Source organism: Dermacentor silvarum, chromosome 8 (genome assembly GCF_013339745.2).
Source record: "Dermacentor silvarum isolate Dsil-2018 chromosome 8, BIME_Dsil_1.4, whole genome shotgun sequence".
NCBI lineage: Eukaryota > Metazoa > Arthropoda > Arachnida > Ixodida > Ixodidae > Dermacentor > Dermacentor silvarum.
In genome coordinates this window covers 3,703,876-3,721,235 of record NC_051161.1, presented here as the reverse complement: position 1 = coordinate 3,721,235, position 17,360 = coordinate 3,703,876, and the positions used below count along the sequence as shown (strand labels likewise).

The 17,360-nt window shown below is 44.7% G+C and overlaps 1 protein-coding gene and 1 pseudogene across 1 annotated transcript in view; both read right to left on the bottom strand.

Moving 5' to 3' along the window:
• Positions 1 to 17,360, bottom strand: part of LOC119461920 (cell division cycle 5-like protein) — a 137,334-nt gene that overhangs the window by 114,227 nt on the left and 5,747 nt on the right.
• Positions 12,822 to 12,931, bottom strand: LOC119462933 (U2 spliceosomal RNA; annotated as a pseudogene).

Sequence of the window (17,360 nt, the reverse complement as noted above, 5' to 3'; positions counted from 1 at the left end):
CCAAACAAATATTCTGCAACCCAAAATTAAACTGGGTATTGCTTCGGTTCAAAAAAGAAGTAAAAGCAGGTAGCTAAAAAAGGAAAGAAAAAGCCAAACTAAAGCCACAGATGATGCGGCAAGTTATACTACCCAATATCCGAGTGTGTTTTCGGCAAACGCCGCGTGGGCCGGGCTTTCAATGAGCAAGGTCGGTCAAAATTGGTTATTGATGTCCTCGTAATTATCGTATTCGCATGATAATTTTGATCATGATGCTAACTGCTAGAATAAATGGCTAAAATGTCTGCGGTTTTAAAAGCTAACGAACACTCATACGTTTTCATAATTACGAGATTATGAACCTGAAGGAACAGAGCTCTTTACTTGCATTGATTTTGCTGCTTCGCTATCTAAAGGACAAACTTCTCTCGGCGGGGAAGTTGAGCGAAGCGGTCAATGACTTCGGACACGTTGATGCCGACGTCTCTGTGGGTGTATATAAGCACCAGTCTAACCATGCGTTCGACAGACATTGTAGAGCGCAAGTAGTTTTTTATTAAACTCTTGTTAAAAGATATTCTCTCTGCGCTGGCAGTGGTCACTGGAAGGGTGACTAGAATCTGGAACAGTTTGTACACATTTACATAGAACCTGCAGTCGCAAAGGGAGAGGGCATCTATTCCGGTGCTAAAACCTAAACACACTCCTTCTATGTTGTTTTCATCCTTGTTTAGGTACCTTGCACAAACCGTAGGCTGTTCGATTCCGGCGATGTCCGTCGTTTCGTCAGGACGTATGGAGAAGCAGCCTACTTTTGCAACTAGGCTTTCTTTGATAATGTCGCCACAAACTTCGATAATTTGGTTTTGTGCATCTGTGCTTAAATACGAGGCATTACTGGGGCAACTTTCCAAATGGTTCTTCAGATATGTATCTCCACAATTAGCTCGTATGCGAAGAAGCGCTCTGAAAATACCTGTATTTTCAGCGGGGCCTATGCTTAAATCCATAGGACCACTGTCCCTGTGGCCAACGAGAGCCAGACCTTGTAGCCCGCAAAAATAATTTCCTCAATAATAGGCCATTTCCTTTCACCTGTTTTCTCAAATTTTATTTTGCCGGCCCTGGTCCAGCTGATCGATCACATTGGGCACGCGTCCTGCAAATGTTTGGTGAAAATTATCAGCTGCTAGCTCACAGTCACGGTAATATTTAGTATTTTCGTGCGTGTGGAAGATTGCGAGCGCGTGCTTTCATTTCTGGAACGGCTTGGACACGAGGGCTCCAGTGCACGCATGTTGGTCCAAGTTTATAACAGCATTAACCCCATAAAGTTCCAGAATTGAAAATCTTTTTAAGCACGCCTTTGGAAATGTCAGTGCACCTTTCGCGTCAAAAGTTTATGAGAACGTTACACCCATACAGTTTCGGAATTGAAATCCATGCGCTCCGTAGATTCCGCGGCTGCTGCGAGATGCCGCAACGCGCCCGCACGCTATCGAAAAGCCCTTGAAAGTTCGTGCTCGGATGGGGCTCCTTGCGTTACGTGACTCCAGGTGCCACGAAATCCACCCCAGGTGCCATGAATCCAGCCCGAGTTCGCAATGCTCGTGCCGAAATGTCTTTCGAGCGTGAAAAAGACATTGTAGACAGAATGCAGAATGATTGAACATAACTCGCCTACACGAACATGTCGCAGCCTATGACACTAGGACACCTGAACAATGGAACATTCCGCACTCAAGAACGAATTATGGTCAACAAATGCTTCGAGATACACTTCCGACTTTACTCAATAACCTCGCCTTACGAGAAATAGACCTTCTGTCTTTATGCAGCCTGCACAACTACTTTCAGTTCAAACTAATCCTTGTTGTTTAATGAGTTTGTTCATATGCAATACTGTATGACTTTTCCCCCCTTTATTTGCTTTAGTTTATACTGCCCTGAATATAGTGCTATGTTAGGTTTTTTTTTCTCCCTATATTTCTTCCTGTTTGTGTATAATAAGACTTTCTTGATGTAATCTATAATGCTCATGTATAAATTGAATATTCCCTTGTTAATGCAGACTACTTGTTTTTCTAATTGTTAAAGTGTATTACTACCTGTCTCGTATACACATTTTTTTTTTTTGTAAATTGACACCTTCCCATCTGTTTACTCACATGTGAGCGCCCGACGCCCTCTGTTGCCTTTGATGGGTTTTTGGGCTGGTCAAGTTGCCAGCGTGCAACTTTTTATCCAGAACCCCACCATGTAATTCTTTTCATGGGAAATAAATTATTATTATTATTATTATTATTATTATTATTATTATTATTATTATATTATTATTATTATTATTATTATTATTATTATTATTATTATTCCCGGCGTCGGTGGTAGTTTTGGTCGGCGGTGCATGCCGGCACGAAAAAATTTCGGGGGGGGGGGGGGGCTTCAGCCCCCCCCCCCTCTCCCCCCTGGCTACGCGCCTGAACTACACTCCTAGATCTGTTCGATTCGCCTGCACGTGTGTATATATGAAGTGAGGTTATGTCGGGATCCGGTAGTTGAACCGTAACTTGTAGGTTGATGACGCACGTGCTTTTCGAAAAAAAAAAAAAAAAAGAAAAAAACGCTACATTATTTCCAAAGTTCCGGCCGGGGTTCGGACTTCGTGTGGTCACGAGGACCTGTACCCTACCATATATTCGTTTTAACGGTGCAGTAATCACGCCCGTTGAACCACGCCGTACGTTTCAAGAGGTGCACGAAAGGTGCACGGCTGGTTCACGATTTTGCTGCGCCCTCTCAAGTTTCGCTGCCGACTTGGTGCAGGCATACAGGTACACTGTAATACAGGTGCGAAGCAGCAGCGCAGCACACGGGCGCAAGCGCCATTAGAACTCCGCTTACGCGCGTCTGATGTGTCTACGCAAGTGTGGGGTGAATTTGCGCCTCAAATGCCGATCATATCTGCAGTTCGAGACCGTCAAACTTATGCCCTTGATCTACATTAGTCAGCCAAAGCCTAACGCCTGCACCGCGTCTGCAATTCGGCATTAGTTTCGAGTGTCGCGTTGAGCCTGTCACACAGAAATCGAGCTGCACAATTTCCTAACTTCTCGTGCACCATCAAGAATTGGTTCAAAGTGGTGCAGGCGAATCGAACGGACCTCTTATCTCCATTAAGATAATATAGCCAAATCTAGAGGAAAAGCTCCCCATAGCGTTCATGCATTGAAATGATGATGATGATGTAATGGCATCCCCTTTGAAACGGGGCGGTGACCAACCGTCACTTTTAGCCTGCTTGATTTAATCAGGTATGCTATACATATTTTTATCTAGCATTTTTGTATACATCTTCTAACCTTTTTTTCCCCTTAGAAATCTACCTTGTACCGTTACCTATGACTGTAACAGATCCGGTCGTATCAATCTCTGCCCTGCATTTTTTTTCACAAATACTGCAAACGTCTCTTGCTTATCTAGACTGCTGACCGGTTGATGCTTCCGTCCACTTTAAATCTAAGCGCTTTTGGGAGGTGTACTGGGTGAATCCCTTCGCATTCCATTAGGATGTGCTGAGTGGTCTCCAGATCTTTGCTGCAGCATACAGATGCCTCATCTAGTTCCGAATATTTCCTTCGGTATGTTTTGGTCCTTAGGCAACCGGCTCGATCCTCAAATAGCAGGGCACTGCTCTTTGTGTTGTCGCACAGATTTTCCCTTCTAATTTCTTTCTTCTCATTCTTGTAAATCTCCATGGTACTTTTTGTTTCCATTCTTTGCATCCAATTCACTGTCTCAGTTTCTCTCTCTTTCTGATGACTCTTGGTTGTCTATTTAGTTTCGATTATCTTGTACTTGGTTGGCAACTTCCTTGATCCTCTTCCTCCATTCTGTGTCCACGCTTTTCAGGTACAGATACTTGTGCACTTTAGCCGCCCATCTATTTTCATCCATGTTCCTAAGTATTTCTTCAAAATTAATTTTGTTCTCCGCTTCTCTGCCTTCAAAAGAGGCCCAATCCACGCACTGACACTCACCCGTGCACTGTCACCCTGCACTGCCTTTGTGGTTTTAGCGTGGGCTCCCAAAGCCAACCGGCTTACCGATATTTGGTTAACGATCCAACCCCGACAAGATTTTAAGCATGAAATGTATTTGCGAATGTTAGCGCTGGCACCATTACTCCACTTCATATTTATTGCGACCGCACAGTGCTCCGTTTCAGATTATTTTCTTGAGTAAATCTTTCCTTCGTTTATGTATACGCGAGGTACTTATATATTACTTGACTATGCGTATGACTTGGTGTTGAATTGACACCACGATCCTAATTACGATTTTTCTGTGCTAAACTTCAGGCCTAGATTTGTCGCGACGTCGCCACAGATAGAAATCCAATTATGATGTTCTCGTGTCGTCTCCTTCCACAGCTAGCTCGTTGGCGCCCCTTGGCGCAACCGCGCGCTCGTGCCACAGCTCGTCATTCCAGCGCAGAATTTCACTTCTGTCGTCGTGGAGGACACGTACGTTAAAACGGGGGTGTGAGCCATCGCTTAAGGGGGTATGAGTCATTCATTGTCTTTCGTGACGGACAGATTTAATTTTGAAGCAATTTAATTTCGAAGAAGCGCAAGCAGCAATGCGACAACGGCGGACTGCGGACATACCGTCAGTGACGTCGTTTTCTCCGTCGCAGCCGAACGTGTGTGTAACCTCATTAATACATACAAAAACGTAACCAGGTAGCACGAACCCATCTAGAAGACGTCTACATTTGGGCTTGTTCAAGCCAAGAGGTTGTCTACAATCCGGTTTGTACAAGCTAAGCAATAGCCTTAGAACTCTACAACCACTCCTGAAGCCAAGCTAATGCTCCCTCCGTATTCGTCTCGGGGAAGTCGTGGCAAGCTGTTCATTAGACTTTCGTTAGACTATGTGTAGAACTTGCGTATGAAGGCTTATTTTGCTTGCCAGATGAGATATGCAATCTGCCTTGAAAAAAAAAGTTTAACTAATGCAGATTGCTGGTACTCATGCTTCGAACCAGTCGTGTTATTCAGCATTTCTAGGAAATGTACATATATTGAATGCGACTGGCTTTAACTTCAAAACTAACACACACCAAAAGCTACTAAGCTGAAAAAGTTCAGTATTATGGTCTAAATGCACGCTTTTGCAAATGCATAAATATTAAAAGCAGCTGCATAGATTCCATAGTTTGTAATAAAATCTGTGAAGGTATAACATTGAAACGCCGTGTCTGACATGCAATTTTTAAAGCGCTGTTCACTTGCAAAGTGCAACAATGCTCTTGCGAGACTATTCATTTCTGAAGAATGTTATTTCGGTGCATAAACAACATTGTTGCCATATGTATATATACATGTTTGCATGTCGCAGATGGGCTCTCAACATTATACCTTCACAGATTTCATTACCAAACTATGGAATCTATGCAGCTTTCAATATTTATGACTTTGCAAAAGCATGTATTTAGCACATAATACTGAACTTCTTTGAGATTAGTACCTCTTCGTATTTTTAGTTTGAAGTTAAAGCCTGCCGCATTCAATATATGTACATTTCCTAGAAATCCTGAATCACACTACTGGTTCAAGAAAAGAATACCAGTAGCAGTGATCTACATTAGCACACAATTAATTTGGGTATACTACTAATATAAGCAAAATTCATCCAGCACACAAGGTGTTGAGTGAGGCACATTGAAAGACATCTTGTAAAATGCCTCTTCCAAAGCCAGCATTTCATAACAATGTTTAAGAGGCAGCAAAATCAGCAAAATACAAAATTTTATTTTTATAAATTATGTACATGTGCTTGCCTTGCTTTCATTCTGACTAAAAATGTACATAGGAAATGAATGGCATGCAATGCCTTGCACTGATTGACTAGACTGCATATATTATGGATGGCATGTCTAGAAAAACTGACCCCACATCTTAACAGGACTATGGTTCAGGACTAAGGAGGAAGAAAGGCATGTCAGCTGGCAGCAGGTCCAGTATCCTTAGAAGAATCTGCGCCAGTCAAAAAAAGAAAAGGAAAAAAAGACCTGACTCACTCAGAGTAAGACCAGTAAAATCTGAGTGCTTAGCATAAACATGACTGAGAAATAATCTCTACATATTAGAAAAATTAGCAAAGACACTTTGTAAAATATACTTTTCTCTCGGTGACTACTGTCAAGGATATATAACTATAGTTTCTGTAATGCACACACCACTTTCAAGCATTATAGGACTGAAGCCATGCTTGTTCAACATGCCAGTTATGAAATTACAATATTTTAGGACCTCAATTAGCACTCATGATGCATAGTTACTTGTTTTAAGCCTGGCCTTTCAGTGGCTGTCCTCACAAGACTGAACAATGGCATAAAAGAAACAAATACAACACATAAAAAACTGCATAAAAACTGCAGGCATAAGCGTAGTGCCAGAAGACAGGTATAATTGACTCTACAATTTAAAATGCCTATTCATGTTTACCTAAAGCATCTCCCATGCCCTTTAGCTACCTGGAAGTAAATAGTTATTATAGCTTTCTTTTACATTGCATCTTGTAAGAAAGTGGCCCTTAACACCAATTACAACAGCAATAACTGCATGTCATACTCTACTTGGGGTTCCCAAAATTTATTGTATAAAGTAGAATTCATCAGAATGTATACAAGTTTCCCTATGACCACAGTAAAGCATGATGTCATAACAGCATGCATAGATGGTCCTTGTGAGTTATCTGGCCATTGTGAACAGGTATTTGAAGATCACATGTAACAGTTGATGTAAGTAGAGTTTATAACCCCAAGACAAAATGTTAATCCCATACATACCATGCACTTCTGATATAGAATCAACAGTCGATTTTGTCAAGATGTAAACCTGCTACATGATGCTGACTCAGTTAATAACGTAAGTGTATTTTAAATTTCTGTATAAGAACTACCTGAACACTAAGCTTAACGTAACATGCTGACTTTTTACCCCCTCACAAACTGCAATTCTTCAACCAGGCAGCTGCTGCTTGGCGAATGGCATGGGTCATCACATTTTCCCACCTGGTATTGCTTTGAATGGCTTCTGGAATACCAAACCATCTAGTCAAACAATGCAAGTAGCAAATGTACACGGTATCAGCAGTTGTGGCTGATATCCGAATCACTGCTACATACGAACAGATCTGCAACCCATAAATAAAATTTGTGGAACATCAGTTCTATGGAACTGCAAGGGGGAGGAACGCTCATAAAAGACAAAAAATATCTACGCGACTCAGCTACACTGGGTGGATAATTTTCTATTTCAAATGTGTCCATCTGTTTTTATAGGTTTTTTTTTCATTCCAAATGGCTTTTGTAAGAGTCACGGCACTTATGTCCAGTAAAACAGCAGCCCTCTAAACTTACTTTCCATGACACTGTAGACATGCATGTCCCTGAAGCTCTTTTTGCGCCGCTGCCTGCCCTCGAGTGTAGCTAAAATTTCCCCCCAAGCTGTCTGAAAATAGTGGGTAGGATGCGAACAGTAAAGCTTCTTAAGTCCCGACCCCCCATAACAGAGAGCCGTTGTGTCTGAAAGAAAAAAAAAAAGAACATTTTGCACGAGGAGAGAAGGGATCCAAAACCGAAAACACCAATGGCTGCATGAAGGCGGGTATGAAATCCCCAGAAAAGGTAAGGCAGCACAGCAAATGACACTGGATGATTATACGTTCAGGCAGAAATTATTTCTGCAGCAATATGTGCACACAAAAACTCCAAGATGTAAACAGCCATAGTATAGAAAAGTATTAGCTGAAACTATAGTTTTCAATAAAATTTCAATAAAACAATGAAATCACTTTAACATGCATGCAATTAAAAGGCATTAGTTACATCTGGCATGAGTTATTTATAAAAATGTGCTCATGTAGTTAATTCATAAGCTTTTACTTACGAGGTGTCATCAAAAAGCAGGATTGGAGCTCCGCTCGAATTCTAATGCGGTCACGGTTTCCTTGTTCTCCTAAGGGCAGCTTGTAATCAGGCACTGCCATTCTGCCAGTTTCGTTGGGGTAACTGAAAGCTGCTAGGAGCCTTTCATCTTGACGTCTTATAGTCTTTCCATGTCTGTCATTAGTATGTGCATGTCTGAAAGCACGTAAAAAAGACAGACAAGAGTCATGCACATTCTGAGGTGCAACCTGTCTCGAAATTATGTCAATATAGTTGCTATTCTTCGCTGAAATGATGGCCTCACTGCCCCACGGGTAGCATTCATCTGGAGGAGCGCTTGCATTGGGCAGGCTGTCATACTTTTGCTGTTCAAGGCCTTGAGTACTACAAAAATGCATCAAAGCATATCTTATAGAACGGGCAACTAACGGAGTTCGCACCAAGTCTAATTATTTTCTTCTTGTGCGCCGCTTTGCCTTTGGATAACGTAGATACAGCGTAACAATTTTTGGAAGGAAACAATGAGACAGGAAAGCACGCTGGTACAGCGTACTAGATAACGTAGGTACAGCGTTCTTTCTTGTCTTCGTTTCCTTACAAAAAGTGTTGCGCCGTACCTACGTTATTCAGTATGAACGAACTCGCCCAAATCAAGCTGTTGTTGCTTTGTTTTTTGTTCTTCACAAAATGAATGCAGCGGACGTATATAAAACGCACGTGCTCACGTCTCCATGCAATCAGTCAGAGCGACGCAGATATATTATTCGCATCGTGATGCAGTTTTAAGACCGGCAACGAAGTAATATAAGACAATAAGCGGCATAGCTCGCGTTTATATAGTTACAGCACCAGCTTATTAAAGAATTCGCAACCTTCGACCACGAGGAAACTAGGCGGCGACTCCGCGAGAAGCGGTTCCCGATGTAACAATTTGGCACGGACAATCGATTCTAACGGCAGCGCATGATACCACACTAACCAAAAAAGTTGTCGCAGTTTCACCTGAAAGGCGAAGCATCAATTGCGATAGCAAATTTGAAGAGAGCTATACGGAGTAATGATAGCAGCTTTATCAGCTGTATAAACTTGGATATGCAGCAGCACCGGCAACACGCAGAACTGTTGTCGACGCCGCCGGCGTTTTGCCCGCGTTCGCTCAAAATGCGTGCGGCGTTGGTGACTGTTGCCGGAGCCTCTGATATAAATAGGCACTTGGTGCCGCAGCTAAACGTCGCCTCCCTTCCCTGCCCCTCCCCCCCCCTCCCCCACAGCCTTTCGCGCGTCGGAAGAAGGTACGTTTACTCTACATATATGGTGATTGTAGAGGAGGAAAGAGACGCCTACTTCTGCAGCCCTCAAGGGAGCACAGCGCAGAACGCGCGTTTGTTTTTCGCCGTGCGTTCACTCCCCGTGAAAGCGCGCGTCCCTCGCGCTCTTTCACTCGCACATACAGCGTTCGGCGGTGCGCGGCGACGATTTCATCTCCATTGACGTCATACGGAACCTCACGGCGACGGCGACGGCGACGCCGACGGCAGAAATCTGCTTTTGAGTGTCCATATAATTGCCTATCGCAATAAAATGCAATCCCACCAACCTGACGAGCTTATACATTGAGTCCGTAACCTCGACCGTGCAGCGAGGAAATTCGAAACAACAGCCGTTGCATGTGAAACAATCAACCAATCGTGCCACAGAGCTTTAAGAAGAGAGAAAAACTTTGATCACTTACCAAAATGAAGCTGCGCCATCAACGCAGAAACACAGAGAGAATGCGATGTGCGCACGAAACCGGCCCGTTGAATCCGTTGCAAAGCGCGGCTACGGTGGCGTAGCGGCGCGGCAGCAAGCGCGAACGGAGAGACGCGGGAGACAACCATTCTTTAGGAAATACCCTACGTCATACCCTACTTTATCCTACACAATTCTTTATTACCCTACATTTTACCCTACGCCTAAAATAGCACAGTGCAATAATAATAAGTTACAGACTATACTTCACAATACGACGTGATAGATGTGCGGTGGCGTTAAAGTCGGTAGCGACGGTCATCGAAATAATTAGCAAAAAAAAAAAAAAAGCGCATATCAAAAGCGAGCATATGTGCCTTAGCGCACATCGTCTTCCAGAAGTGGAAGGGAGCGAGAGAGAGATTAAAGTCTTTATTGATCAAAAGATTGTAGTGTGGCTTGCTAGTCCGGTGTGGGTTGTTGTGTTGCATATAAGAAAAGGCAATAATAAAACGTAGCAAATCAATGTAAGCAGAACAAGACCACAGAATCGGCGCGCCGCGCAATTAGACAGCTCCGATTCTAACGGCTCCTAAACTGTACTCATATAAAGGAAAGTAATTAAAAGGTGGGCGAGGTGGTTTGGTGTCATGATGTAAAAGACAGTGCAAACAAACCAGGGATGAAGTGAAGAACTACACAATAAAATGCAGTTGCGAGTTCAGTGCCCGTCTTGATCTTTCTGACGAGTGAGTGAGTGAGTACGAATAACAATGCTATATCACAGAGATATGTGAGGTCTGATCTTCGACTGTGCCTTATGCTGGTGAGACGTCAATTAAAACAGCTCCTATTTTATACAAAGAAAGATTTAGTTTTCGGATCTGTGTCGAGAATAGTACTGTCAGAGATCTCGCATCGATTGGCTAGCTTTTAAAGTCACTTGTCAACGGTTCATTTTTCGCTGATCGTTGACGAGCAAAAAGTTCTTTCTGGGGTTTGATGTGCCAAAACCAGTTCTGATTATGAGGCACGCCGTAGTGGAGGGCTCCAGATTAATTTTGACCACCTGGGGTTCTTTAACGTGCACTACAACGCAAGCACATGGGCGTTTTTGCAAAACGTGAAAATTACCCTACGCCTGGCTAAGAAAATCGCATTACCGCCCTACTACCCTACGCTGCCCGAAAAATTTCGGAAATGCCCTACAAGTAGGGTAATTACCCTACGGTTGGCAACACTGCAGTAGCGCACAGAACACCCATACCATAGAGTTTCTCACTATAGTGTGAAACTCTATGACCCATGCAAACTAGGCTAGCGTTCGAAGAGGCCAAGCCGTAGTAGCGCACCAACTGTTGCTCCACGCCATGTTATACTAGCCTGTGAAACTCCCTTCAATATGCTTTTATTAAAGCTTTTACGAATTCAGTAATAACGGCACACAGTTTTATTGAAAGTTTTTGTTGTATTTCCATCACGGTCACCCGAAACTATGGCCCGGCTTGCAGTTTGAGCTGACGCGGTAGGTTTGAATTGGCTGATATTGGTACGCGCGCTGTCACCGTCTAACTAGTATACATATAGTCTATACGAAATAGTACTCGAGCATATACCTTGCAGTACACTGGTTGTACACTGTATTGTGCGGAGCGCTGTTATATGACGATAGCATAACGATGTAATCATTCCAGTGATGGTGCTGTCGAGGAATCGTTGCAAGCTCGTGGTAAAAATGTAGGCAAATTTTGCTTGCAAGACTTGGAGATCGACTTTAAAAACGTATACCATAAAAACGTATACGGCTCCACCAGGTCTTACAGCAGAAGTCTTCAAGACATCTAATATAAGCTGTACAAAAGACGTCTAATTTAGAGCTTCACTTAGCACTAGTTGTGTCAAGCTGTATCAAGCCGAGTCAGGAACGCTTGTAGCCGACTTTATTGCAATAATTGAGAAAGGCTTTAATATACCGTCGGGATTAACCCAGTGGTAAACACCGGGGCCGCACGTTTCAGCTTCGCTGGTTAACCATCTGTAGGGAGTGCTTGGGCGGTGATTTTTTTCCATAATCCTATTGCTCTAATTTTTTTATGATTAGGCCTCAAGATTGTCACGTGACGCTCCCTCCTAGTTTTTTACTTTCCTTCATGGCAGGACGCTTGGAAACTCGACGGGAAGGACGAGACAGCCATTTCAGGAATCGCCCAACGTTTGTACGCAGGCGTGAGTAAAATAGGTGCGAGAGCGGGTGCTCCTTGAACGAGCAAAGAAACTTCTCCGTAGTACCTAGGCGAAGTCAGATATTCAAGGAGCCCCCAGATTTTCTCTCTCGCACCGGCGTTTACAGGCGCCTGCGCACAAGCATCGGGTGATTCCTGAAATGAGCGTCTCGTGACGGGAAGGTCGTGTGCGTACAAGAAAACGATGCCCTAAACGTAAGTCACATCGTGTTTTACAGGGAAGCTGTACAGGTATATGGCTAATTTAAAGCGGATCGATGTCCGTAGACCAAAAATCCCGAAGAAAGTGAAATACCGGTCCAACCCGCGGCAGAGGTGAAGCAGGCGGAGTGCTTGAAGAGTGCTTGAAGCATTCAAGCACTCCGCCAACTTGCAAAAAAATTACACCATCTTCCCGTAGGGGAACCCTGAATAGTATGCGAAGCAGCCATGGGGTCGACTCAAGGTAGTTTTATCAGCTGTATAAACTTGGACATGCAGCAGCACCAGCAACGCGTAGAACTGTTGTCGACGCCGTCGGCGTTTTGCCCGCGTTCGCACCGAACGCGCACAGCGTTGGTGACTGTTGCCGGCAGCGTTACTAGATTATCTAGTAACGTTGATTACCTCTTAATTACGTTGGTTGCCGGTGCCACTGGGGCGCCTACCGTCGCGTCTCTAACCTAAGCTGCTTCGCATTATCGCGCGCGGAGCCGTAGGTGTTGCCATTCGTTGCGCAATCCGGAGAGGAGAGGAGCGTCGGAGAGGAGAGAAGGAATGCCGAGAAGGAGGAGATGAGACAAAGAGAGGAGGGGGAGGGAGGAGAGGAGATGAGACAAGGAGAGGAGAGGAGGGGGAAGAGGATGTGCATGCGCAGTAGGGGTGTGGACGCCGTACGGCGGATGGAGGGAGGGAGTGACATAGCCCCGACCATAAGCTGCTTCGCATCTAAAATAAATTTAATACCTTGGGTCCAAATACAACCCGTATCAATTATTAAGCTGATAAGTACAGATACTACACTTTAACTCGCGTCAGCCATGTATACGTTCGCACCATCCCGCGTATTCAAACTAGTGCATGCCGACCAATCTGAGTGTCTTCTGTTTCCTGACGTCATGCTCTACGTAGACTCCTTTCCTCAGTTCTGCTCTGACTGTGAAATGGGTAGGTCACGTGTTGTACAGTCTGAAGAAGAACAGCGTGTCTACCAAGAACGACGGCGTGAACTGAAAAGGGAATGGGCGCGGCGGCGGCGGAAGGAGACCGCCGACGACGAGAGGGCCGCGGAAAGCGTGCAGCCCGCCAGGACCGCGAGGCGGAAAGAAATGCCAACCGTCCATGTGGCCCCGATCCCGCAAACTTGGAACGTTTAACCGAAGCAACGGTCAATCACCACATACACAGCTTCGCTGGTCATCCAGCTTCACATAGTGGAATGGCGCACTGAATTTTTTTGCTGGGTTCGCAGGCGCAAGAACTTCAATACAGAAAAAATGTGCGCTTTTCGTAACTTCTTTTTTTTTCTAGTCGCCGCAATGTGGCGTCACGTCGCTGAAGCTAACGGAACATTAAAGATGTGTGACGGCTAAAGGTAGCAGAGCTGTGATGAAAAATACGTGGAGTTACAATAGGTACGAAGAGGGATTTGGAAAGAGGTGATGGTTTGAATTTCGGCAATGCGGTCCTGTGCATGCGATCAGAGGTTCGAGCAAGGTTGGAAGTTAAGCAGCGAGGGGTAGGTAGGCTTGCTTTGGGAGCACACGGAAATACACCAAATTAGGGGGGTACAGGGTGACATGGGATTGACATTATTCGAGGGCAGGGAAGCTATAGCAGCAAGATAGAATTGGAGGAGCGATTGAGAGAAAGGCGGTGAGCTAGGAAAGTTTGCAGTTACTGGTACATGAGGAATGTTGAGACATAATGGAGGAAACAAACCAGAAAATTGTCAAGCAAATATTTGGACAGCAGCAGGGGACCCCCCCCCCCCCGGGTGGAAGATATATCGGCCAAGCAAATAGAAAAAAAAAACTTAGAGGGGTTTGTGGAACATAGGAGTGAGACAAAATCGAGTACCCTGTCGAGTCAAGTACCAAGGGATAGACACGTTGTGCGGTGCGTGTGGACAGGAGAAAGAAACGGCTGAACGACTGATACTTTTAGGGGCGAAGCTCCTTAGGGTGTGGGTCGTTCCCTCCTCTGTAGTAGTAGTAGTAGTAGTATGTAGCCACCTGTAGTTTTATGAAGTGTTCACTAGATGGCGTTCCGGTTCCGCTTCCACTTCCGGTTCCGCTTCCACTTCCTGTTCCACTTCGCGCGTTCGGTGCGAACGCGGGCAAAACGCCGACGGCGTCGACAACAGTTCTGCGCGTTGCTGGTGCTGCTGCATGTCCAAGTTTATGCAGCTGATAAAACTACCTTGAGTCTCTCGTTCCCGACATGCGCTCTCTTTATGTCTCGTCCGTAGCTGTGGTTTACCCGAATGATCCCCCGGTGCTTCGCCCACTCATCATCATTCACTTCGTGGATATGCTGTGATTTTTTTCTGTAAAGGGCTTCGCTCTGAATTTCAAAGCAATTAACGGGGCTGCTTTTTTCAAAGCATTGGGGTTTAGGGAAAGTGGAGGTAAAATAGACTTTAGGCGGGTAGAAATAACCAAACGGAGGTCATCTGATTGGTGGATTAAATCAAGGCCACCCGATTTAAAGAGTTCAGCCTCGTCCGTCCAGTCCAACTACGCTATACCGCGCACGAGACAGAAAACTGTCCTCATGGGAACTTCCTTTTTCCTTCTTCAGCGGTTGTGAAACTATGCAAGGGGAACCTCCTCGACATAACAAGGGGAATTGGTGGATAAAATCCCACCCGATTTAAAGGGTTCCTCGTCCGTCCACACACTTACCGCGCACGAGACAGAAAAAGTTGTCGCAAACCTCGGAGTAATACACGGAGTAAGACGCTTAAGAAAGAATGTTGTCGAGGCGGCGTTTTGCCCGCGTTCGCAACGTGCGGCGTTGGTGACTGTTGCCGGAGCCTCTGAAACGCGCAATCGCCTCCCTTCCCTCCCCATTGTTGAGTGATCTTGACCGCACAACTTTGTTCTCCGCCGTGCGTTCACTCCCCGTGAAAGCGCGCGTGGCCCTTTCACTCGTACAGCGTCGGCGGCGCGCGGCGATCATCTCCATTGGCAAATGGCGACGGCGACGGCGACGGCGACGCCGACGGCAGAAATTGCTTTGGATACTTAACGCGGAACTTCCTTTTTTCCTTCTTCAGCGGTTGTGAATGCAAAACCTCCTCGACACACTTATAACATTTAAGAAAGAATCCGCACAACTAGTTGGCGGTCATCAAGGCAAATGTTATACTTAACGCGGAAAAATGCAAAGTTATAACATTTATCCGGAAACGATCGATTTCAGACTACTTTTACTCCCTCAACTACATCATATAAATACCTCCGAGTGCATCTCACAGTAATGCTAACCTAGGCAACTCATATCGATAAGTTTACTGCGAACGCAACGTGCACAGCACACCGTCTTTCACTCGGAAAATTGCATATTAGTCATTTGTTCGACCGCTACTCGAATACGCTTCTCCTACATGGTCCCCTCATCAGCAATATTTAATACAATCTCTTGAATCCGCTCAGAACCACGCCGCACGTTTTATTGGCAAGAAATGCGACAGAAGAAATTCCGGTGTCCCTCGTATCAAATAATCTTTGTTCCTCCCTTCCTGAGAATCACGCAGAACCCACCTTCGCTTCTTTCCAGCGAACAAGCAACAATTCCTCCCCCTTTTCAGACCGCGTCTCGCGCGTCATGTCATTTACATAATCATTCACTCGCCTTTTTGGCCGCATGCCAGTGAACTATGGAACCGTTTACCTGATGACGATTCGTGAGAACGAGAAGTTGACACATGAATCCATTGATGACTAGCAGACCGTGATCGCCGGGTATACGCCCGTTCCTGCGTTAAGCGTCGGGGTTGTCCCTCAGCGTTGAAGAATGAAAGAGCGAACGCGGACGGGTGATGAAAGACTGCGAGTTTGTTTACTTCGGACAATCATGTATTCCGTGGACGCTGGCGAAAAGGCGAATAAATGCCTGACAAAGCGCCAGCTACCCATAAGCACAACACGGAGTGAGAATAACAAAAAAAAAAAAAGAACAGTCATCACTAGATACAGAAGCAAAAAAAAAAAAACCTCATAGTGTAAAAAGTAATATATATATCCCCACCCAAGCACTCCGCATAGATGGCTAACCAGCGAAGCTGAAACGTGCGGCCCCGGTGTTTATGACTGGGTTAATTCCGATGGTACATTAATGTCTTCCTCAATTATTGGTTACGTTTTTGTATGTATTAATGAGTTTACACACACGTTCGGCTGCGACGGAGAAAACGACGTCACTGACAGTATGCCCGCAGTCCACCGTTGTCGCCATTGCTGCTTGCGATTCTTCGAAATTAAAACTGCTTCAAAATTAAGTCTGTCCGTCACGTAAGACAATGAATGGCTCATACCCCGTTAAGCGATGGCTCACACCCCCGTAAACGTACGTGTCCTCCACGACGACAGAAGTGAAATTCTGCGCTGGAATGATGAGCGGCAACTGTGGCACGGGCGCGCCAACGAGCTATAGCTGTGGAAGCAATGATAAATATGTAATAAATAAATAGATGCGGGTGACTTCCACGCGACAACGCCGCAGCTCCAACTGCTTTGGCCATGACATGGCCTCTTAGGGGTGGGTGGATGTTCCCCACGCACCCTGTTCCTCGGACTGAGCTCAGTGCGACTTTTTTCTTGAAGGTGGAGGTCCCACTCCGGCGGCACGAGCCCCCCGTTTTCAGTACTTTTGGAGCAACCGTGGCGGCGGCTCTTCTACTTAGGATATGAAGTTGTCGTATAAACCAGAAAAAGCTTAATTCTTGTATATTCCAACTATATATAATATAAAGAAATTGATTAATATGATTTAGAAATAAATGTTCAAGAACATGCATGAGATACATGAGGTACATGAATGAAATTTTGCATCCTACAATGGAAATTCCTTGAACTCTCACTTATCCAAAATTTAGCGTCCTTGAGCGTGTAGTTGCCATGCTGTTTACAACAGAAGTTTGCGATATTTGGCAATCTTCAAAAGCAAATTATTGAAAAAGTAAAAACTCAAAATTATTTTGCTGCATCTAGGAAATAGATAAATATGTCCTAAAGCTACAGAGCAAGCCGCAATGCTGTAAATGCAGGAGTTTCTTCTAAATATGGTCACAACTTAAACACAGTTCGCAAAACCCATGTATCTCAAGCTTGCTCTTGAACATTTATTTCTAAATCACATTAATCAATTTCTTTATATTATATATAGTTGGAATTTACAAGGATTAAGCTTTTTTATGGTATATACCACCACTTTGGTATATACCACCAGCGTGTGTGTGTTTTTAA